The sequence below is a fragment of the Euphorbia lathyris genome, chromosome 8 (assembly GCF_963576675.1).
Source record: "Euphorbia lathyris chromosome 8, ddEupLath1.1, whole genome shotgun sequence".
Taxonomy (NCBI): Eukaryota; Viridiplantae; Streptophyta; class Magnoliopsida; order Malpighiales; family Euphorbiaceae; genus Euphorbia; species Euphorbia lathyris.
Window position 1 is genome coordinate 314,607 of NC_088917.1, and position 25,411 is coordinate 340,017.

At 37.1% G+C, this 25,411-nt stretch overlaps 1 long non-coding RNA gene across 1 annotated transcript; it reads left to right on the forward strand.

The window, feature by feature from the left end:
* Positions 1-5,839: 5,839 nt before the first annotated feature.
* Positions 5,840-8,027, forward strand: LOC136202217 (uncharacterized). The gene is made up of 3 exons (XR_010674355.1): positions 5,840-6,115; positions 6,491-6,843; positions 7,570-8,027. It is a non-coding gene; the product is annotated as an uncharacterized lncRNA (long non-coding RNA).
* Positions 8,028-25,411: the final 17,384 nt, after the last annotated feature.

Sequence of the window (25,411 nt, forward strand, 5' to 3'; positions counted from 1 at the left end):
TAGCCTGAATGAAGTTTTTCATCCTATTCTTCCAGAAGGTATAGTTTGACCCGAAGAATAGGGGAGGCCTAGTAATGGACAGCCCCTCAGGCAGTATTTGAGTTGTTTGGTTTCCAGGGAGAAACCGAGTGCTGTTTTCGCCCATGGTAGGAATCAGCTCAAGGTTGTTAGACCTTTTAAAGTGAGCTTTTAAGCTCTGATACCACTTGTTGGTCCCTTGTAGGGTTGCAAGTATAGTTCTAAGGGGGGGTTAGGAACTATTTAAACTTTTTCGCAATTAGGGCAGACTTCTTTTTCTAAGGAAAAAGGTTTTAACAGCGACGCTGAGTAAACAGCAAGACACTGGCTTAGTCAACTGGTGACTAGGTCAGTTTCTTAGCTTGAGTCAGGAGATAGCACTTAGAGTCTATTCCTGAGCTCAGATGTTCAGCGCGTACAACTCTACTTGACCTCTTTACTTGGTCAGTTTTTGGTTATTTTAAGCAAGCAATATGTATAAGGAGTTAAAGGTAAGAAATACTTCACTCAGCAGATTTATCCAGGTTCGGCTTCTTCTAAGCCTACGTCCTGTCTCCGGAACACGTTCTGAGATTTCGAATCCTCTACTGAGCTCTTTAAAGGTAGAGCCTCAAACCTTTTACAACCTTAGCAACTGAGTATGACAAGAGTACCTTCCTCTATACCTCTACTCAATCCTAATCTCTTGCTGAGTACTAAAACCGAGTACTCAGCCTCTCCTTTCTATCTCTAGAAATGATAAGTGTTTTGTCCTATACAAAGATTTGCTAAGACACTTTAGACGATTGAAACAATCACTCTAGACTTTTACACAGATATAAGAATTGTAGTGTAAGATTTGCTTTGCTTCTTTGCTTGCAGAACTTGTGTAGAAATTTGGTCAGCGTAATGGCTTGATCGAGTTCTGTATAGAGTGAAGCTTCTGATGGCACTATTTATAGAGACGTCTGGGCATCGGTCATTTCGAATTTCGAAATAACCATTGGAGGGAAACGACTACATGTCGTTGTCATCCTGACTTGCTCAGAGCTCTCGGCCAATCAGAATTGTGTATCTTCTTTCCTCGGTCAGCTCAGCAGACTGTCTCTCCTTTTATGGTAAAGTCAACTGGACAGCATACTGTGTCGTCTGAACTTTACCCAAAGGGGAAATACTTTGTCTGGAAGTTTTCCTTTACCAGCTGCTGTCTTGTACGCTTTGTCGAGACTACTCAGCAGTTTCATCTTGAAGTTGTTCCCAAAGGTCTTCTAGATCCTTCCTTCTGCTGAGTTGCGTTTTGTTCAAAACGGCAACGTCTTGACACACGCGGGCCGAGTTGTACTGAGCTGTTTGACTTGGGCCTTGACTTCCGTATTGGGCTTGGGCCTTTTGATTCTTGTGACTTATAAACAATTTTAACTCAACATTGAACAAACTCATTAGTAGAATAAATCAAAGCATTTAAACTTAGTGTGTTTAGAATATGTATTTCAATTATACTTAAACAATTTTGTCAAATCAAAATTATGTGGAAAGGTGTTTCAACACAACTCTCCAAAGGTAGTCAACATAGATACTAAGAAAGAAATGAATCGGAAGACAATTACTGAGTTCATGCAAATAGATATCCATATTGATAAGGTTTCATTAATCTTTTATTTGACATTTATAGTAGAAAAAATTACTTTTACAAAATAAAAGTGAATGTTCTGAAATTTTACTTTTTTTTCCTCTTTAGGAAATAAAGTTCACATGCAAAGCAAAAATCAAGGAAGTGGACCCTAGCGATGGTTGGTGGTATCGCGCATGTCCTAAATGCTAAAGTAGTGTTCAAAATTTTGATGACAAGCTATGGTGCAAAAACTGTCGATACATAGACGACATACCACTTCCTTGGTATGCTAATAAATTCTTCATAACATTCCTTCATATATATATATATATATATATTATTTCAGATTGAAATTATAATTGATATATTTGCACATTTAAATTTTAGGTATAAAGTTAAATTGGTTGTTGAAGATGCTACAGGGATTTGTGCCTTTGTTGTTTTCGGTTATATGGCTACATATTTAATTGGTATTCCTGCGAATACTCTTGCAAACAGCTTTAAAGAACGACATGAAGTTCCACCTGCTATGAATAAGATTTACGGTATTGAAAATGTATTTAAGATTCAAGTTAGCAATTTAGTTGACGATCCATCTAACATATCTTTTAAGGTGATTTACATTTTCAAAGATACTCTCCTCATACCTAAAAAAGAAATTCTAAGTCCAGATTCAACACCTTCTACTCATTTGAAGTCACTTATATCTCAATGTTCTTTGCCACATGGAGCAAAAAGGAAGCTTCAGTTCATAGATCAACCATCAAATGTACAACAACCACCGATAGAAAACTCAAACAAAAAAAAAAGCGAAATGAGTATGTACAAAAATATTAGTTTTTTTTAATAAATAATTTTAATATTAATATGTTCTTTCAGGGGGGCCTCAACTTCATCCAAGAAGAAGTAATATTACCTTAAGCATAAACATTAAGGTTAGTTTATTTTCTGTCAAATTAAGTAACTTCATCCAATTATTTGAAACATATGTACTTATTATTAAATTTTTTTATGTAATTGACAGGTCATCTGGAATGTCTCTTTGGACAATTTCCAACTAATATCTATATTTCTATCTTCATCTACATTTGTATTGTATTGAATATTCAAGCATTGTACCTGCACTTGCTTAATATGCTACTTTGCTGGAATTATTATCAATCTATTATGAACAATTTTAACTTAAAAAAAAATCCAGATTTGGAAATTTAATATGATAATTTATTGAAAGTAATATCAATTTATTTTTTAACAATATTATTACAGAGCGATATTTTCATACACTTATATATGTGCCAAATTAGATGGTAATATACGAACCCCAATTCCATACATTATTAAGATTCGCGGGCAAAATCAATATCTCATTTATTTTTTGTGGCCTCCAACTGATCAACCACCTACATTTCTGGAAAATACATTTATCGTATAAATAATGAGATTAACAAAATAAAATTCAACTAACAACCAAACGAAATTTATTTGGGTGAAAATATTACCTTCTCTAGATCAACAAGGACCAAGGACAATTTCAGGAAGGAAATAGGCGAATACTATAAGGAGGATGACAATAAGAAGTATCTCTGAGATAACTAGGAAAGGGATGTCGTCCATGAGTTCTCGATCTTTCGGATTCGCCATTGTTTAGTGTGGATAAAGAAAGGCCGAAAGATGGGGAATATGCAAATTGGTTAATGGAGGCGTGGAGATGGAGATACATAAGTTAGTTTATATAGTGGGTGAATTTTAGGGTTGAGTATTTGATTATTGTCGTACGACGTCGTATTTGATATATATTCGTGTTAGGGCAGATGAGAACAGTATGCTGACATTATAATGACGTATTTTTTTATAGACGAAAATTATACATTTTATTTTTTTTATTTTGTTAGGTATTTTTGATGAAAAACAATTTATAAAAATTGTATATTTTCTTTAAAAAAATGTATATTTTTTTTGTACAATATTATTTAATTATTTTCTGAGTTTTTGTTTACCCGAAACAAAGCGAGGGTATCTTCTAGTTTATTTTTTAAGATATATGATTTATATTTTAAAATTCAAGATTAATAAATTAGGGTTGTTTTTACCATATACATTTTATTTTAAGATTTATTATTTTTAAATTAAAGTCCAAGATTTATATTTTTAGAATCTAAAATTTTATATAAATAATTAAGTAAATCATATAATTATATATATATATATATCAGTTAATTATTCTGTATGTGATTACACATTAAAAAATAATAAGTCACTTTATAACGACAGTTTTTTTTCTTGAAAATCACGTACACTAGAATTAGGTAACCACTTGACAATTGTAAAAAAAAGTCATTGCCTTTTGATATTTTAAGGATTATTTTATCAATATTGATTAAAATGTAGATATTACCACAGTTTGTGATTTTTATGTAACGAACCCTTTGATATATTACGAATAAAAATTACTAATTAATTAAATTATAAATATCATTAATATTAAGATTGTTATGTAAAAAGTTCTATTTGATTTGGGCCTTCCATATTTAGGCATGTCCAATAGGTTCGGCCCATCCCTATCAACATCTTCCTCTCGGTTTAATAGGTATTCAGTAGGAAAAACAAAACCTAATAATCTCGCCGGAAAGTGAAAAATAAAAAATATACTCTTTCAACGTCGTAAAATGAAATCGATACTTCCCAGTGTAGACACAGACATGATCGATAATGGAACACAAGCAAAAAAAGGTATGCACACTTACTACCTACTTTAAGCGTACATTTTGGACTTGGCTAAGTTTAGATTTGAAACCTTATTGTTATATGAAATGATAAATTTAACGACAAATAATAAGATTCAGATGAAATCGTTATTCTTACATAAAACGGACGACAAACAATAAGATTCAGATGAAACCGTTTACATGAAACTGTTATTTTTTTTGTTACATTATATTAATAAAAGGAAATAAATAATTTTTAGTTTAATCAATAAAAGGAAATAGGTACTTATATCAAAAGCCCATTTTATATTGGAAAATTTACATAGAATTACAAGTTTTAAAGAGTATTTTCAATTAAATCAGTTCTATTTTTGAATTTTGTCAAGTGGATTAATACTCTATTAATTATTTCAATCAACCATCCACTATTTATCTTCTACCGTTTTCCTTTTTTTATTTTATATAAGAATTTTTATTCATACTTTTTTTTATTTGGATAAATAAAGACAATATTTTTTTTATTTACATAAGAATTTATTTTTATATTCATACTGTTTTTTAAGAGAATTTCATATTCTTTAAAAAAAGACATTCATATTTATTTATGTGAAATTAATATTTATATTTTAGAGTTTATAAATTAAGAGCTACAGTTTATTTTAGGATTTATATATATATTTTTTTATCAAATATGTATATATTGCATAAAAAACTGTAATATGATTAGTCACCGTTAGATCTAGACTTATTAAAATTTTATGATTGAGATTAAAAATATCATAATGTGTAATTTTAATGAGTTTAAATCAAACGGTAACTGACCATATTACCATGGTCACTGGCCGTGTGACTGAGATTATATATAATAAAGTTTCAATTTTCATATAAATCATTGAGGTATTTGAAAGGTTGACATAAATATTATGGCAATTTATTTTTTGATTGGTTTATATTTATCAGTTGGTTACATTTTACACAAATTTAAGGACTAAATGAACTTTTTATATAAATTTAGGAGGCTATCGCGACACTTTGAAAATTCAGAAGGCTAATCAAATTTTTTAAACAAATTCATGGGATAAATAATATATTAAGCCAAGGAATTATGGATAAGTACTTTTCCATGTATATCTATATATAATTAATGGTAGTTTTCGTTATTGTTTTTTTCTTAAAAAAAACTTCCAACTAAAACCAATAATCCCTAGTTTCTAGGAATTTAGAAACAGTGTATGACATTTCTAAAATAAGTTTAGTGCTTTTTGATATTACATGGATTAAATTACTAGTATTGATTAAACTATAAATATTACTATTATTAATGATTTCTATGTAGAAAGCCCTGATATCTATCTATCTATCTATCTATCTATGTAAAAGCTGGAAACAAAAATGACACGTGGCAAATTATTGAAGCTTCTAAGCTTAAGTGTCAATTTAATAGAATTTTAGATTTTATGAAAATAAAATTTTCATGTACACGGCTCATTTTCTTTAACATTATTATACTAAAATTTCATCGTATCTTTTCAACTGCTTTAGAATCCATCTTTCGCACCATCTCTATCCATCTTCCTCTTTTCTCTATCCTTCCTTCTAAACTGATCACCTACCAACTCCTTCTCATTGTACTTTCTTTCACGCGATTCTATCTCTTTCAAATTCTAACCTGCTGCGACCTCTCTCACATCCATAAAATCATCAAACCTCCTCCCTCAAAATCAATTACATCACTCATTCTTTGATGGTGGATAGAGAGAAAGAAAGAATGGCAAGTAAAGAAGAAAGTGCAGACGAACTGGTATCTCTCGCTCTCTCTCTCCGCTATTCATATTTGTTATTCTCCCCTAAATGTCTCAAAATTATACAGAATTTGATTAGAATTTTGGAATTTTTTTAATTGATTTGTTATAATTTCCAATAAAATAATCTTTCAAATACTTATGAAACTCATATGTACGGGGATTTCCCAGGATGGTACTAATCTTTCAGGATGGTACTAATTTTTAGCTCAATGACAAAGTCATAGATTACAATCAATGGTATAGGCAGATATGAACAAATCCAGTTTGAATTTTTGCTATCTAATTTCATTCTGCATGTTCAAATCCCAACCTTAACTTAATTCATATTTTATTAAGTCTCAGCTTGATACTCATTCTGAGTTTTGTTACAGTTCATTTCATCTTATTTCACTCAGTTTTAGTTCCATAACCACAATGGAAACGAGGGAAACGAGAGGAAGGACAACATGACGTTGAGGAATGAGGAGCTCAAAGGCTTATGAACATGGCAAATTATTTAGTTTGGTTGAACTTTATTTGGAAACGAGGAGATTTGGTTGCCTCTTCCTTTTATTTCTTATGCTTCTAACTATTTACCGTCATGATGTCTAACAATTGAAATTTGTCATGCCTATGAAATTACTTTGTTTTGATTCTTATAAAATCGCTTTGTTTTGGATGTTGATGAATCGGGCTGCTAAGAAGTTGAAGGCGGTTTGCTGGAGTTAAAGCATTTGCAGAGGAGGTGTTTTTTATAATGCCCAAGACATTCAATTTTCTGTTTTGATTCTTATGGAATTCACTTTGTTTTGGGCAGTATTTTGTTATGGACAATTTAAAGTCATAATAATTTAGTTTTATAAACATATTATAATAATTAATTACATCACTTCAATATAAATATCATAAAATATTTCATTACTTTTCAATTTACATATCCATTGAAGCTTTTATAGGATACGAATAGCTACATTGACTAAAATCTGAAAAGAAAAATTTCGTGCATTGCACGGGTGTAAAGCTATTACGTACATATTCTTATATTTGTTTATTAAAAAATATATATTCTTATATTTGTATGTTTTCGCAATCATATATATTAAGGCTGCACAAAATTAACCAGAAAACCGAAAAATCGATTTCTGAAATTGAAATCAAATCAAAAAATAGGTTAATCAAAACTGATGGACTAGTTTTGGTTTTTTATTTCAAAACCTGATGGTTAATCAAAACCGAAAAATAAACCGATTATATAGTAATATATTTAAAATTAGTATAAATATATTTAAAATTAGTATAAATATATGTAGAACTTTAATTATCAATATATAAATATACATATTTATATTTAATTTTTAAGTTAAATGTATTAAAATAATATAAAATTTATTTGTTTAGGTGGTTTTGTTAATTGAATTTGAGTTTCAATATTTTTATTTAATAGTTAAATAATTATATTGTTATCGCTCAGGAGATGGTCCATTCGATGAAGGTCAAAAAGGGGAAGCGTGGTATTGTGGCCCTGAAGCTGGATCTTGAAAAAGCCTATGACCGGATTAATTGGAATTTTCTTATTGATAGCTTGGAGAAAGCTGGGATTCCGGATAGTTGGAGGAATTTAATTGAGGCTTGTATCTCTTCCCCTGTCTTCCAAGTTTTGATTAATGGGGATATGTCTGAGGAGTTTACTCATTCCCGGTGTATCCGTCAAGGGGACCCTATGAGCCCGTTCCTTTTTGTTATTGCTATGGAGAGGCTAACTCATCTTATCTAAGATGCTGTTAGCACTGGGAGGCTTCATCCTGTGTCCATTAATAAATTCTGTCCCCCCGTCACTCATTTGTTTTTTGCTGATGATGTGATGATCTTTGTTGAAGGGAGTGAGGAGCAAATTGGTGTGATTATGAATATACTGAATAACTTTTGTTCTGCTTCTGGTCAAAAGCTAAACATCCAAAAGTCTAGGATGTTGTGCTCTAATAATATGGACCAAAGGGTCTGTAAGAAGTTGAGTGAGGTTTCTGGTATTCCTCTCACCAAGGCTTTTGGTAACTATCTAGGGGTTCCTCTCCATAGTGATAGGGTTTCGAAAGCTTCTTTTAAAGAGATCTTCGATAAAACCAATATTAAATGTGCAAATTGGAAGGCTAATACCCTTTCTCTTTCTGGCCGTCTTACTTTGATCCAATCGGTGAACTGTGTGGCGCCCAATCACTTAATGCAAGCTTGTAAGCTGTCGGAGCCAGTTCTTAATGGCCTTGATAAAATCAATCGTCGATTCTTATGGGGGAACTCAAAAGAGGGGAAGAAAGTTCATCTAGTCCCATGGAAGGAAGTTTGCCAACCTAAGAATATGGGGGGGGGGGGGGGTTGGGGATTAGACAAGCCAGAGACAATAATAAAGTCCTGTTAATGAAGCTTCTTTGGAGAATGTGGCAATCCCCGTCTGCCCTTTGGGTTCGGCTTTTGTGTGGTAAATACAGAAAGGATAGGGTTTTTAGAGGCCCAAAAGAGAGAGTTCTTAATTGTTCATTCCTTTGGAAATGGGTTAATGTCGTGTTCTCTGAATTCTGCTCTGGGATTGGTTGGTCGGTGGGCCATGGCAGATCTATTAGCTTTTAGAAAGACACCTGGATGGGGAATAAACCGTTATTAGAGATGTGTAATTCTCCGCCGCCTCTGGATACTCAAAGTTGGAGTATTTCTGATGTGATTGACTCGGAGGGGGATTGGATTTGGTCGAGATTTGAAGCCTTTCTTAATCTGGAAACTCTCCTGAAGATTGGGGGAGTTAAAGTTAGTAGTAAGGAGGAAGATGGGGATATTCACTGTTGGTCCCTTACGAACAACGAAGCTTATTCTTGCAAATCTGCTTACGAGGCTTTCTATCTCAATTTGGATCCTTCCCATCAGTCGCTTGGAAGAACATTTGGGCCTTGAAAGTTCCCTATCGCATAAGGAGCTTCTTGTGGCTTGGAGCAAAAGATAGGTTGCTTACGAATGTGGAAAGGAAAAGACGCCATTTAGTGGAGGCGGATACTTGTAGCAGATGCAGAACTCAGGCAGAAACTATCTGCCATGTGCTTAAAGATTGTGTGAAGAGTTTGAATGTGTGGAGGGAAATTCTTCCGGTCCATCTGCTCCCTAATTTCTTGGCATATTCTGATCATGATTGGTTTATTGATGGAGTTAGGGGTTTGTTATTGCCTGAGCTTGAGCATGGTGCTATCCTCTTTGCGGTCGTCTGTCACCAGCTGTGGCATTGGAGAAATGCTGATATTTTTGGAGAAGGAGCTATTATCTCTCCTAATTTACTTGCTTTTTTCTCTAAAAAAATCAATACTATTATTAATAGCTTCAGGGAGGATAGTTCATCTAGTACTATCCAGATGAATGTGATTCATCTAATGGGATGGAGTAGACCTGGGGAGGGGTTAGTAAAGCTAAACACTGATGGCTCGTGTCTTGTGGACGGTAGAATTGCGGCCGGTGGTGTCTTAAGAGACGATGGTGGTGCTTGGGTGTCTGGCTTTGCTCAGAATTTAGGAGTGGGCTCTTCTTTCACCGCCGAGCTCTAGGGGATTTTCTCTGGGATTAGGCTTGCCAAGAGTCTGGGTGTGAAAAGACTTCTGGTGGAATCTGATAACCTTGAGGCGGTTAATTTCATCTTTAATAACAAGGCTTTGTATTTGGGTAACCAAAATTTAGTAAAAGGGATTAAAAGATTATGCCCTTTCTTCGAGTCCATCATCTTTGGACATGTCTTCAGAGAGCAGAACAGGGTTGCTGACTGCCTTGCTGCAGAGGGCCATGTGAGGATGTTGGGGGTCTCAACATTCTCGCTTCCTCCGGACTTCCTCCGTTCTTTACTCTCAGATGATCTTGTGGGGGTTAGCTTTCCTAGGCTAATCCTGGGTTAGTTTGTAGGGTTGTTTTGTTTGTTTTCTTTTCCTTTTCCTACCAAAAATAAAATAATAATTATAGATTTAAAGTGATTTGTTCTATGAAAAGTCACTAATGGTTAACCGACCAAAATATAGATTAACCGACCGAAGTAATAGGTTAATCGAAATATGGTTAACCGAATTAAATAGACTAGTTAATGGGTTTTGTTAATGTACTGGTTAACCGACCATGTGCACCCCCAAAATATACTCTTGTAATTGTTAACAACAGATAAATATACTTTTATTTAAATAATAAGCTTGTTTGGCATAATTCTGTTAGTCTAATAAAGATATATTTGTTTATCATTAACAATTACAGTAACATATTTGGCTGTGTATTATATATAGGTGATGTGGAGACATTTTTTTATATCATTTAAAGAATATAAGGATATATTGGGTTGTTTATTTGATATATGGGTATATGTGACAACACAGATAAATATAAGAGCATATATGTGTATTAACGCTTATTTAAATTAATTTTGATAACTACCACTATATTTTTTTTTGAATAAAAAAGACAATGCATTAATGAGCCAAATCTTGGCAAAATTGTAACAATGAAACAAAAACAGAACTCGGTAATAAATTAAAAAAAGGACAAGTGGATAAACGAGAAGACTGTGCTAGCACATGTGTCATATTCGCTTGCCGCCGTATCCATTTGACTGAGTAAGAGTCATTTGATATTAGAATCGATCGTATTTGAATAATTCTATCCCAAAATTCAGAATCATCAACAGAACTAAAATTTATTACATCAATCACTTGTTTAGCATCGGATTCGAAAACCACATTCCTTATTCCATCAGCTTCTAACCATTACATAGCCTGTAATAGAGCTTCGACCTCACATTGGGCAGTATAACAACCCCGCACATCTTCCCATTACAAACTGCCCATTTGTATCTCGTACTGCTGCTCCCATCCCTGCACGCCCATCAATGTTAAAACATGCGGCATCAACACAACACAACACGATAGAATTTCTGGTGGCGTGTGCCAACACAAACTGCCCATATGAAATATTTTCTGCTGATGTATTTCCGATTTGCTGTTCTCTATTGTCAAACCCGACCCTAAATGGCATCGAGTACGATGGTGAAACAAGGAGAATGAACTTATGAACCTAAAATATGAATTTATCATCTACGAATCAATCCACTTAGACCCTAAGAAACTTTGATGGTATCCAGAGTGTCCAAAATATATTTATTTATTTGGTTTGGACTTGATAATTCTATCGAGCTTCCTACGTATCCCGATATTTTTAATTAGGAAATCAAAGCCACGTAGTTCTATCTATATTAAAGAACTATATTTTCTAACACTTAGGCTAATATAATTCATAGCCTTATTGTAAAATAATAATTATTTCAAAATTTAATCTTGCATTCAAATAATTTATCCAAAGCTTCCTAATCTAAAATAATTGAAATGAACTAAATTCCTCATTGTGTCCCTTAACTTTAACATCACACACACACACACACACATATATATATATATATATATATATATATATATATATATATATATATATATATATATATATATATATATCCTTAAATCTTAGAAATTATACCATTTTGAATATGCTCAAGGTCTAAATATTAAAGTTACTTTAGGAACTATTTAGATAATTTTAAAAATAATATTCATGCTAAATTTTCATACTTTAGCGGATAAATTTATAAGTCTATCAGAATATTATTACCGAAAAATATTAAACTTAAACTTACCGTACAAAGGAAACGAATATACCAACATAGCCCTTGCAACCCAAGAGTTCAAGTATGCGGTTGAAATGCATTAAATCGATCAAAAAGTCACCGGATAAGAAAAAGGAATTCATTCCTCCGACCAAACTCCGACCAATAGCCAAAACACATTGTTTGCTCCGATTTTGAACCTACCCAATGGTTATTCATCCTTTTGAGTCCATTTCCAGAATCAGATTTGAGAAAAAAGATCAGAACATGCTACATAAGAAGATGAATGAGCTAAAGTTCACAAAAACTTCATTAATTTCTCATTAAAGATTAAAGTCTAACTATTACATTTTTATATAAATGCTAGGTGTGATGGGCAAGCAAGGTCTAGGTTAAGGAATTACAAGTGTCAAGATCACTATCATTGATCATATTCCCTTATGATGGATGGTGTTGATTCATTGAGTGAAGGCTATGGTGTGGTAGGGTGCATGATACAATGAGTGAACATCTTCTGGAATAGTCCATTGGTGCGGAATGACTAAAATGCCCTAAGAGCTGCAAAATGACCAAGCTGCCCTTGGTAAGTGAAAGGTTGCTTGTTCGGATATTTATCACACTTAAGTCTTCGGTACTTGAGTATTTGGAACTCCAAAGCTCTTCATTCTTCTCCTGATCTTCGAAAGAAACCCAAAGGGCTCTCCTTCATCTTCTTCCTCTTGCTTCTGTATTTTTCTGTATTTCTTCAACAGCCAAGAACTTGGTTACTGTGTTCATGTCTGTTGCTTCAATACCCTCCCTCAAACTAGGCTTGGTATAACGCAAGCCAAGTTTGCTCAAAAGAAAACATAGCTGCGGTGAGTGCTGTGCCTTGGTAAATAGATCCGCTAACTGTAAGGCAGACGGAATCGGCATGAGCCGTATGAGTCCTCTTTGAACTCGTTCACGAATGATGTGATAGTTAATATCTATGTGCTTCGTTCTTTCATGAAATATGGGGTTCTGGGCTATGTGCATGGCCGATTGATTGTCATAAAAAGAGGAGGGAGGCCACGAACGGTGGTAAATCGAGGTCACAGAGGAGATTGGTGAGCCAATGGAGTTCACAGGAGGTAAAAGCTATGGCTCGATACTCTGCCTCGGAGGAAGATCGAGAAATGGTGTTCTGTTTCTGGATCGCCATGAGATGAGGGCAGATCCGAGGAAGTCGACGTAGCCGATAACCGATTTGCGAGTTTATAGGCATGTGGCCTAGTCATAGTCTATGAAAGCTTGTAGCTGGAAATTGTTGCATGCAGGAAAGAAAAGGCCCAACCCGATCGTCCCCTTGAGGTAATGCAAAACTCATTGAGCTCTATTTTGGTCATCTATAGTTGGTTGCGTAAGGTGCTGTGATAGTTGGTTCACAATGTAAGAAATATTGGGTCTGGTATGTGTTAAATAGAGTAACTTGCCTATGAGTTGTTTGTAAGGTGTGATTTTTGGGAGTAGAGTTTCTTGCATGCTTGGTTTATAATTTGGTAAAGCTGGGGAGGAGGCTGGCTTACAGTCGATGAGTCCCATTGCATGTAGCAGTTCTAATGCATATTTCCTTTGTGACATGTGGAGTCCTTGATTGCTGCGGGAGAATTCAAAGCCGAGAAAGTAGTGCACCGGTCCGAGATCCTTGATGCTGAATGTGTCGTCCAAGTGCTTCTTGGCTAATAAAATGGCCTGCATGTCATTCCCTACAAGGATAACATCATCAACATAAATCAATAGAATGGTTGTGTGTCCTGCTGCCCCTTTGGTGAATAAGGAAGGATCCGCCTTAGATTGGGTGAAACCTATCTCCCTTACGGTTGCAGTCAGCTTTGCATTCCACTGCCTTCCGGCTTGACGGAGTCCATACAGGGAGTTGTTGAGTTTACAGACTTGATTTGTGCGACTTGCAACCAGTCCTGGTAGTAGTGTCATGTAGACATCCTCGTCTAAATCCCCGTGTAAGTACGCATTATCTATATCCAATTGATGAATATGCCAGTTTTTTGAGATTGCAACTGCTAGAAGAACTCTGACTGTGGTGAATTTTTCTACAGGGGAGAAGGTAGCAGTGAAATCCACCCCCTCTCATTGTGTGTAGCCCTTCGCTACTAATCTTGCCTTGAATCTTGCAATATTGCCATCTGCCCTGTGCTTTATCTTGTACACCTATCTGCATCCTATAGGTTTCTTTCCGGCAGGTAATGTAACCAAGTCCCATGTTTAGTTTGCTTCTAGTGCAGCTAATTCATTTTCCATAGCTTGTTGCCATTTCTCGTCTAACACGGCTTCTTTGTACGTTGCAGGTTCAGAATGGCAAGTAATGTTGATAGAGAAGGCCTTCTTTGAGGACGAAGGTCTGTCGTATGATAAGTGTTTGGAGAGAGCATGGGGAGAATTTGAAAAACAAGGCAGGGGTGAACCTTGCACAAGCGCTAGGTGATAATCCCTGAGATAAGTAGGGATATTTCTGGTTCTCTGTGGCCTTCCTGGGGTTTGTTGAGTCTGTGTATTTGCTATTTCTCCGTCTATTTCATCATCTGTTGTTTGAATGTTGTCAACATGTTGTGCATCATTTGTTTCTGTGTCTGAATGTGTGTCTTCATCATCACTTGCCGTTGCCACATGTAGCATGTCTAGTTCTTCTTCACTGCAAAATGGTGTCTGTGTCTCTTGACTGTTTTCTGAGAAGGGTAAATGTTCCTCAAAGAATCTTACATGCCTGGAAAAGAAAATGACATTAGTGTTAAGATTTAAGAGTCTAAACCCTTTTGTGCCATGTTTGTAGACTAGAAAGACACATTTGACAGCTCTCTCCGTAAATTTGGTTTTGTGCCTATCCAGAGTTGATGTATATGCCAAACACCCAAACACCTTTAACTGCTCATGACTGCTCTTTTCCCCATATATACGCTCATACGGTGTCTCCCCTTGTATGGGCATTGATGGTAACCTGTTTATGAGGTAGACAGCGTGGCTGACTGCCTCTGGCCAGTATGTTTTGGGTAAAGAACTCTGGAACATGAGCGCCCTTGTGGTGTTCATGATATCTTGGTGCTTTCTTTCCACTCTGTCATTCTGTTGTGGTGTTTTCGGGTAAGATGTTTGATGTGTGATGCCATTGGTCGTGTAAAAATCCTTCATGATGAACTCGAGGCCGTTATCTATCCTTATAGTCCTTAAATCTTTGTTGAATTGTCTGTTGACGTATTTGCAAAACTGTTGTACCACTATGCTTGCTTCTCCCTTGTTTTGCATTAATGTCACCCATGTATACCTGCTGTGATCATCGACTATGGTTAGGAAGTATCTTTTATTAGAATGTGACTCGGTTGTTGGACCCCATATATCAATGTGTATCATATCAAAACTTCCTTTTGCTATGTTTTGGCTTAATGGAAAAGGAATTCTTTTCTGCTTGGCTCTTTGGCAAACATCACATGGTATTGCTTTAAAGGAATTGAAATCATTACAAGACAAGTTAAGGCCTTTCATTCTCTCATAAGAGGGATGACCAAAACGCAAATGCCATACATTAGCTTTAATTGAAAAAACAGAATGAAATCCACTAGGCAATGGATGTTCCAGATAGTATAATCCTTCGTGCTCTCTAGCCAAGCCAATCCTCTTCCAATTTGTTGTGTCCTGTATCATACATGTCGAGCCTGTTATCATGATGCATAATTTACTGGTGTCTAACAACTTGCTAGTTGATATTAAGTTGTAATCAAAAGTGGGTATGCATAAGACATTGTGTAAAATGAGTTGGGGACTTAGAGTTACAGTGCCCATAAACTCTGCCTTGACCTTGTCCCCATTTGGTAAATTTACCCAACACTTGTTCATCTTTGTGTATGAACTGTAGAACTTTGTGTCACAAATAATGTGATCGGTGGCACCCGTGTCTAGTATCCAGCAAGATGAAACAGAGTTAGGGTTTAGGCTGTTACCAGAGCTGTCTCCCTTGACAAAAGTATTGACGCTGCTGCCCGAGGCTGGGGCTTTTCCTGATTGGTTCAGTGGCAATAGGGCAACCAATGTCTGATACTGGTCCTTGGTTAGAGTGAATGGCTCTGTGTTTGCCTGCCTGTTGTCTTCTTCCCTAGAGTCCCCGCTGTCTCTGCCCTGATTCATTACTGAATTTGCCTTGGGTTGATTTGTTCTGAAAGGATTTCCTTTGTTTCTATTTTCATAATTTGGTGGATAACCATGCTTCTTGAAACAAATATCTTCAGTGTGGCCTGTATTTCCACAAAAAGTACACAAAGATGAACTTTTGTTGTTGTTTTTGCGATTTGCATACCTTGGGTTACCGCGATTGTTGTTCTGTCTGCCCTGCGTATTTGTGTAACCTGCGAATGGATTGCTTTCATTTCCTTCTCCATTTTTTACAGGCGCAAGGCCTATCTGTCGCTCATGTTGGATGGATAAAGCAAAAACCTTGTTGAGCGAAGGCAACGGCTCCATAAGAAGGATCTGTGAGCATACGGTGGAGTAGGACTCATTCAATCCTTGTAGGAAGGTGATCACCTGATCCGCATCCTGTTGATCTCGTAATGTTTTAAAGGCACCACAGCTGCACGCCTGCCGGCAGGTACACTTGTGTTGGTCCCGTGTGATTAGTTCCAAGGGGGGGGGGGTTAGGAACTAATATAACTTTTTTATATTAATTAATATGCTGACTTAGTAATTTGTTGAGTTTGTCAACTCAGCTTTTGGTCAGCTTGGCCAGATATGTTATAAGACAGCTTTGGCCGGATATTGACTAAGGTTGTTTTACTTATAAGTTAGATATTGACACTCTTGGAGGTCAGCTTCTAACTCAGCACTTGAAATTACCCAGAGTCAACTTTAAACAATGTTATATGCTGAGTAAACTTCTCACACAACACATGCAAATATATATATTGGGAGAGGGTTAGAGATTACTCAATATCACTTATCCTGGTTCGGCCTCTCCGCCTACGTCCAGTCCCTAGAGTCCTCCGGGCTTTTAGAATCCAATACTGAGCTCTTTAAAGGTAGAGCACAAACCGATTACAAGGCAGTTGAATATGCAAGAGTACCTTCCTCTATCCGTCTACTCAACTCCTACTAAGTGCTACAACTCAGCACCCAGATTTTTCTACTACTGAATGTTTACAACCAAACACTCAGCACAGCGCTCTCAATGTTACAATTGATAAACACTTGTTCCTTTTCAAATAAAGAACACTTTAGAATATTACAAGTAATCACTCTAGCATTTACACAAAGAATGGAAGATGGGTGTAAGATCTCTTTTTGTATCTAAGTGCTTTTGTATCTTTTCTCTCTTGTACCTTTTTGTTTTTGTTGATCGGCGATGATCCAGGGATTTTTATTGTCCTTATATAGGAGAAAATATGGGATCGGATCATTTTGAAATGATGTAGCCGTTAATATTAAAACGGCTCTTTTAGGAGACAGCCTCTGGTCAGCTTCAGAATTCTCAGGCCAATCCTTTTCCTCTGATTTCTTCAGATGCCAGGTTTGTCTTTATCTTGCAGACTTGTCTTTTCATGCCAGTTGTCCTTTACCAATAATCCATTGACCCATACATCTCGGAATGTGTCTTTTACGTAAATCAAAGGTTTCAATTATTGGTGCAGAGGGTCGGCCATCTTTATCGTCTTGCGAGCAACTCTTTCATGTTGTCCTGAGGATTCACTCAGTTTTGTTCATTGTCTTTGGCAACTTCTATGCTGAGTTATGTTTTAGTTAGCTCTTTTTCATAGGACAGTTGTTAAGACGGCTTCTCATGCTGAGTTCTATCTCACTTAGCTCTGTTTGATTTTAAGCCTCAATCTTTTGATGCTGGGTTCGTTTCCACTCAGCTTGATCATGAGACTTTTATACTGAGTATTATTCCGCTTAGCTTGTTCTGTCATCTCATGCTGACTTTGTCCTGTTTTACTTTTATATTTATACTCAACATTGAACAAACGGATTACACAATTAAAATAAAGCACTTAAATTTAATTGTCTCTTAATCATGGATGATTTTGTCAAATCAAAATCTTGTGGAAAGGTGTTTCAACAAACTCCCCCATTTTGATGTTGGCAAAATGTATAATTATGGAACTTAGTTTTGAAATTCCCCATGATTGATTTATTTTTCATATTTCTGAAATTGCTCCCCCGTAAGGGTTGCATCTATTAACTTAACTCTAAATTTTCCAAGAAAAGATGCTTGTACTGACTAGGTTCAATCCTAGACCTTCTGAGATCTACTAGGTCAGTTTTTCAGAAATGATCATTTTTAGAAACATTTTATTACTTCAGTTTACTTATGTGTGAAGATGTATACTGAGTATGTTTCATTATGATTTGTTTGTTCAATTTGGTCAGATCAGTATATCTACTAAGCATGGTATTTAAGACAGGTTGGATAAAGTGATGCTTGCCATAAATGTACTTGATATGAGACACAAATATTTAAGCCCAAATTTTAAACTAGACTAAGCATAAATTTTAAACTAGACTACTTATTCTTCTTCTTCAGACTGGCCTCAACATACTTGCCTTTTCCTTTGTCTTTACTTCCTTATGCACCACCGGCGTGTTGAGTTCCATCTTGGCTTTTCTCCCCCGTTTTGCCATCATCGGAGGGAGGAGGAATGAACGTATCATTTCTAACAGCTCCAGACAGAGCGTTTGAATAACGCTTCAACCTTCTTGTACTCTCACTTAAGCCATCAATAACTGGAACACAATCATCCTGAACAGTTCGAGGGACCCGTAAGGAGCTGCTCAGCATGCTGATGATACATTCATGAGATTTGCTGATCCAAGAGATGGACGCAGTGAGCTGAGCAAAGGATTGATGGTACATCTTGAGCAGAGCTGAGTCGTAGAATTGTCGTTGAGCATTTGTGTAGCGTACTGAGCGAAGGATGGTTTGTGAGAAGCTCAGAAGGGTTTCATGAGTGATGGGGTCAACATCCATCTGTGTTTTGTTTACGTTGAGTAGACTTACCGCTTCACTCAGTTGGTCAATTGTACAATGAGAAGAAGAAGAAACTAACTCACGTGTATAAGTAAGATCAGCAGTCAGCTTGGCAAAGCATTCTTGTAACTCAGCAGATGTGGCAGATTCAGGATTTCCCGTAGACCGTAGATGGGTCAGCTCTGCAGTCAGCTTAGCAAAGTGTTGGGCTAACTCAGCTGAAGTGACATATCCTGGATTGACCACAGAGAGAGTGTTGATTTTTCCTTCAAGTGAATCCATGTGATTGACCATGAGAAGTAGCAGCTCGGTCAGCTTCGCAATTTGGTCTTGCTTGGGTTGCTGTGTTTGAACTGATGTCATAACACTTATAAGGTCCTTGAGCCCCTTGATTTCATTAAGAAGTTGGGCGATGGATGAGATGTTAGATGACTCAGGATGAGCAGACCCAGTAGCATCAGAAGTGGTGAACTCCTGGAGAAGGGATTGAGCAGTTTCTATGATGCGACGGCCAGATTGAGTTGCACTAAGATAGGCAAATTGACCAGTTGGATTTGTCTCAGAAGCAGGTATGGAAGTTGAGCTGGATGGTGGTGGAGTTGGCTGCTTGTCAGCTTGAGTTGAGTGATCAACAGTTGGTCCTTGAGGTAATTCAGTACCAGGAGCTGAGTGTTCTTTATGAGGTGGAAATTGAGTAGGTGGATTTATGGTTTGGTCTCCTTTTTGAGTAGCTGTGACTTTGAGTTCTTGCTCGGCTGATTTTGGATCCTCTAGAGTCTTGGCTTGTTCCTCAATATGAGTAACAGAGGCTTGATTGTTGGCCGGTTCTTTAGGAGGAGACTCTACGGTGTGGGAGAAGTATTGCAACTGAATATCAGACATATCGGTGATTGGGTCCAGAGGCGGAGAATCTATGAGTAGATCAATAACTGGTCCCTTGAAAGCCTTCTTCTTGAGCCTTTTGAATGACTTAGCTTTGGGAGGAGACGAGTCAGCTTGGATGTCATCTGGACTTTCATGTTGTGGAAGCCTCTCCCCTTGCTGACCATCTCCTTCTTGTTCAGTATCTTTCACGTGATGTTGCTCAACATCATCTGACTCAGTATGAACTTCTTCCTCAACATCAGGCTGATTGACATCCTGTCGCTGTTCTTCCTCTTCTTCTGTTTGCTCAACTGGAGTTTTCTCTAAGTCAATTCCAAGACCTTGAGCGTAGTGTGACTTGGGTGGCACAACCCAATCAATAGGATCAGCTTCAACAATATTCAAGCCAGAACTTCGACGCTTCTTCTTTAGAGGTTGTTCTGGGGTGTCATCACGTTCGTCTTCAGGTTCAGCTTGCCCTTTTCTTTTCTCTGCTGACCTAGGTGTAACCTGAGGTTGGTCAGCATCAATGTTTTTGCTCTTAGCCATGGCCCGCTTCTTCTTTGGGACGGCAGAGATGTCCTTTGTGCATGTTTCATGTGCTTTTCTCTTCTTCTTTGCCTTTAGTGACTCAGCATGGATTTCCTTCCCTTTCATAGGTTCAACTTCTGGCTCAGCATTGCTTGCTTCTTGCACAGCTTCTACTTCTTGAACAGTTTCGACTCCTTGTTCAGCATCATTTTCTTCCTCATCTGCCTCAGTATCTTCAACTCCCTTTAAAGGTTGGTTGAATAACAACCCAAATAGCAGAGTCGCGGTTATTTCTGTTCCTAAACTCTTAGTCTCAGTGATTGTCTCGATTTTGTGATCTTCAAGAATTTTGGTGATTAGAGAACCTAGTCTAAGTTTCTTACCTCCACGTTGAAGTGCACCAACAAGAAACACAGGCATATTGAGTGGGCTATAGGTCAGCATGTGCCATATAAAGCACTGCTCGAAGTTGGAGGCCGACGAGGCTGAGCTAAGTTTAGGGAAGATGAAGTTGGTCAGTATGTAGTGTGTCATTTTCTGGTTTTGTCCCATATAGGTACTGGGTATCTCTCCTTTGTGGTTTTTGGGTTTGCTGAATCCCTTGACATGATCAAGCTTTTCCTTTGTTGTTCTAAACTCAGTCCCTTCTTCTGGTAGATTTAGCAGGGTTGCCAAGTAGGATGGTGTGATTGTTATCTTGTGGCCTTTGACATGGGTTACCAGGTAGTCTGCATCGTCTTCATCCACAAACAGACTGGAGTAAAATTCCCTAACTAGGAGGGGATAGGTAGTCTCGGGGAGAGAGAAAAGGCCTGCCCAACCGTTTTTCTCGATCCACTCACAGAATGGTTTCTCGGCGGTGATGAAGCTGGGAGAAAACCACCGGTATTTTAGGACTTCGAGATTGTTGACTTTCTTGTGAACCTTTACCATGATTCTAGCCTTGGGTTGTTGTTGTTTCGAGGAGCTTGCTGGGTCAGCTTGAGGGTTTTTGTCAAGAACAGGGGATTTGGGATTTTCATCGGTGTGATGTTTGCCGGAATCACCACCGGAGACATTTTGAGGGTTCGACATTTTCTTTCTCAGAGATTTTTGATTTTTAGAGAGTGAGGGGTTCGAATGCCAAAAGATTCAAGCGTGAAGAGGATTAAGTGGGAAATCTTCCACTATTTAAAGAGATTGAAATTGATCCTATTCGTTGAACTAGCCGTTTCACCTAGGGACGTTCAATCGACAGAGATTCTGTCATTTATGACACATTTGGCGCATGGGTTTTCCCATTATTGCTTGAGTTATCCTAGGTGCTATTTATTACACGTGTTAGCGTTTAATGGTGCAAGTGGGTTTTAACTCATCTTTGCTAGAATTTGAAGCATTTGTGATATTGAGTGCCTAATTTTACTTAGATGAATTTTTATTTCTTAGTAACTCAGCATAAGATAATAACACAGTTTGTATATTTACTCAGTACAAGGTTATTACTCAGCATATGTACCTACTCAGGATGATCACTCAACATGTATATTTCCTCAGTATAGAGTGATTTTCTACGTTTCAAGCTTAGTAAGTAGAAGTTACTAATTTTTGAATTTACTCAGCATGGCAATTTCACAACATTCAATTTTTCACATAGAATTATTGAAGGGGGTTAGACATACCGATGGCTTCCCTTAGTATGTTGAATTGTTCACGTGCCAAGGGCTTAGTGAAGATATCTGCAAGCTGTTCATTAGTTGGCACATAGGTCAGTTTGATCTCATCCTTTAGTACGTGATCTCTAATGAAGTGATGGCTTATGCTGACATGCTTCATCCTGCTGTGTTGGATTGGATTTTTGGATAGATCAATGGCACTCTTGTTGTCACATTTGATCTCTATTGTCTCAGTTTTTACTCCATAATCCTCAACCTGTTGCTTTATCCATAGGACTTGGGCAACACAGCTTCCAGCAGCTACGTACTCTGCTTCAGTTGTAGACAGGGCTACGGATGATTGCTTTTTACTGAACCAAGATACTAGACAGCTTCCAAGGAAATGACATCCTCCCGAAGTACTCTTACGCTCTAGCTTATCTCGTCCATAGTCAGCATCAGTATATCCAATGAGTGTGAAGTCATTTGAAGTTGGATACCATAATCCTGCATCAACTGAGCTCTGCAAATATCTAAAAATTCTCTTTACAGCAGTTAGGTGAGATTCCCTGGGGTCAGCTTGATATCTCGCACAATAACATACTGAGTACTGTATATTCGGTCTACTAGCTGTGAGATAAAGTAAGGAGCCTATCATACCTCGATAGAGTTTACTATCTATTGACTTACTTTTCTCATCTTTGCATAGGACAGTATCTGTACTCATAGGGGTTGATATTGGTTTGCAATCCACCATATTGAATTTCTTTAACATTTCTTTGGTGTACTTGGACTGACTTATGAAGATGCTGTTCTTACCTTGCTTAATTTGAAGTTCAAGGAAGAAGTTGAGTTCACCCATCATGGACATTTCAAACTCAGTTTGCATCTGTTTGCTAAATTCTTTACACAAAGATTCGTCAGTAGCACCAAATATTATATCATCTACATATATTTGTGCAAGTAGGGTATGTTTACCCTTTTTCTTAATAAACAAGGTTGTGTCAGCTTTTCCCCTAACATAGTTCCTGGTCAGCAGGAAGTTGGTCAACCTCTCATACCAAGCTCTTGGAGCTTGCTTTAGGCCGTACAAGGCCTTTTTGAGTTTATAAACGTGGTTTGGAAATTTTGGATCTTCAAACCCAGGAGGTTGATTAACATATACCTCTTCGTTTATGAAACCATTAAGAAATGCACTTTTAACATCCATTTGGTATAACTTAAAGTTCATGAAACTAGCATAAGCACACAATATACGTATTGCTTCTAACCTAGCAACTGGTGCAAAAGTTTCTCCATAGTCAATACCCTCTTGCTGACTATAGCCTTGGGCTACAAGTCGAGCCTTGTTTCTTATTACGTTTCCGTGCTCATCTAGTTTATTTCTAAAGACCCACTTGGTTCCCATAGACTTTTGATTCCTAGGTTTAGGTACTAAATCCCATACCTCATTCCTGGTGAATTGATCGAGCTCTTCTTGCATAGCATTGATCCAATATTCATCGTGCTCAGCATCAGTAAAGGTCTTTGGCTCATGCATTGAGACGAATGCTACGTTGCTGAGGAACTTCCTAAGTTGATCTCTAGTCATCAACTTGTTGTTAGCAGCATCAAGAATAGACTTTTCTGAGTGTCCTCTTGGGATTTTTATTTCCTTAGGTAGTGTTGAGTCGTTTGGAACATGTGTTTCTACAATCTCTACAGGAATAGACTGGTCAGCAAATGTAATTTCAACTTCTTGCTGACCTTTGGTCAGCCCTTGTATTGATGATTCAGAGGCTCCATTTTGATCAGCGGAAGCTGAGCTTGGTTCATCTTTAGTGAGCTGAGTTGACTTTCCTGCAGGGTCAGCTTCATCGAACTCAACATGGACAAACTCTTCTACAACCTGAGTTCGTTTATTATAGACTCTATATGCTTTGCTGTTTGTTGAGTACCCTAAGAAGATCGCTTCATCATCTTTAGCATCAAATTTTGAAAGATTGTCCTTTGTATTAAGTATAAAGCATTTACACCCAAAGGCACGAAAGTACCCAATGTTGGGCTTTCGTCCTTTCCAAAGTTCATATGGGGTTTTCTTAAGTATAGGTCTTACTAGAGCCCTATTCAGTATATAGCATGCTGTGTGAATAGCTTCACCCGAGAAGTACTTTGGAAGCCTATTTTGACTCAGCATGCTTCTAGCAATTTCGACAATAGTTCTATTCTTCCTCTCAACAACCCCATTTTGTTGAGGTGTTCTAGGAGCTGAGAAGTTGTGGTCAATACCACTGGCTTCACAGAATTCATCAAACTGTTGGTTTTTGAATTCTCCACCATTGTCACTTCTAACGTGAGCTACTTTTAGGTCTTTGTCATTTTCAAGTTTCTTAATTAGTGTGGTGAACATCTCAAATGTTTCATCTTTGCTACTCAGGAGGATGATCCAAGTATACCTAGAGAAATCATCTACAATGACTAAGGAAAATTTCTTACCTCCCAAACTGAGTGGCTGGATAGGTCCGAAAAGATCCAAGTGTAGTAATTCCAATGGTCTCTTGGTTGAGACAATATTTTTACTTTGAAATGACTTTTTGGTTTGTTTCCCTTGCTAACAAGCTCTACATAACTGAACTTTTTCAAATTTTAATTTGGGTAATCCCTCAACTAATTGCTTTCTAGCTAATTTGGCAAGAAGATCCATGCTGACATGCCCAAGTCTTCTATGCCATAGCCAGGAGTTATCCTCTTTAGACACTAAGCATATATTTTTAGAAAATTGTTTTTCCAGACTCAACATGTATACATTTTCTACACGAGGAGCAGTCAAGATTAATTCATTTGTATTTCCCTCGAGTATTTGACACTTAGTATCATCAAATACAACCTTTCTACCACTTTTGCAAAGCTGAGCTACACTCAGTAGATTGTATTTGAGACCTTTGACTAAGGAGACAGACTCAATAGTTGGGTTACCTCCGATAGTACCTGAGCCGACTATCTTACCCTTCTTATTGTCTCCGAAACTTACACTTCCTCCTCGTTTAAGTTCTAGTGTGATGAATTGAGTTTCATCACCTGTCATGTGTCTTGAGCATGCGCTGTCTATATACCAAAGCTTTGACTTCTCCACGCATGTCAAGCCGACCTGCATTTTAAACTATTCATTTTTAGGTACCCAATTCTTTTTGGGTCCTTTCTTGTTAGTGTAAACAGGTGCAAAATCATACTTTAACTTGTGACGACATACTTTTATAGTGTGGCTTGATTTACCACATAAGTCACAGAAAGCTACCCTTTGAGGGTGATACTGAGTGTGGTCAGCATTGTTATGCTGAGCGTGCCAACATACCTTAGTGGTATGTCCTTTTCTTCCGCAGAAGTCACATTGGACAATCCGCTTGTTGAACCAACACACCTCTTTTGTGTGCCCCCTTTTTCCACAACATTCACATTGAGTGAACTGCATATGCTGACTAGTACTTGCGTACCCAGCATGGGGTTTATTTCTTTTTGAGCCTTTTATTTGACTCTGTAAGATTGTGACATCCTTTCTAAGTTTCTTTGACTCAGATTGAACCTCCGTGACAAGCTTATGCATTATTTGCATGTTGGTATATAAATCTGAGTTGTCCTGTAGGAGATATCGGAGGTCACT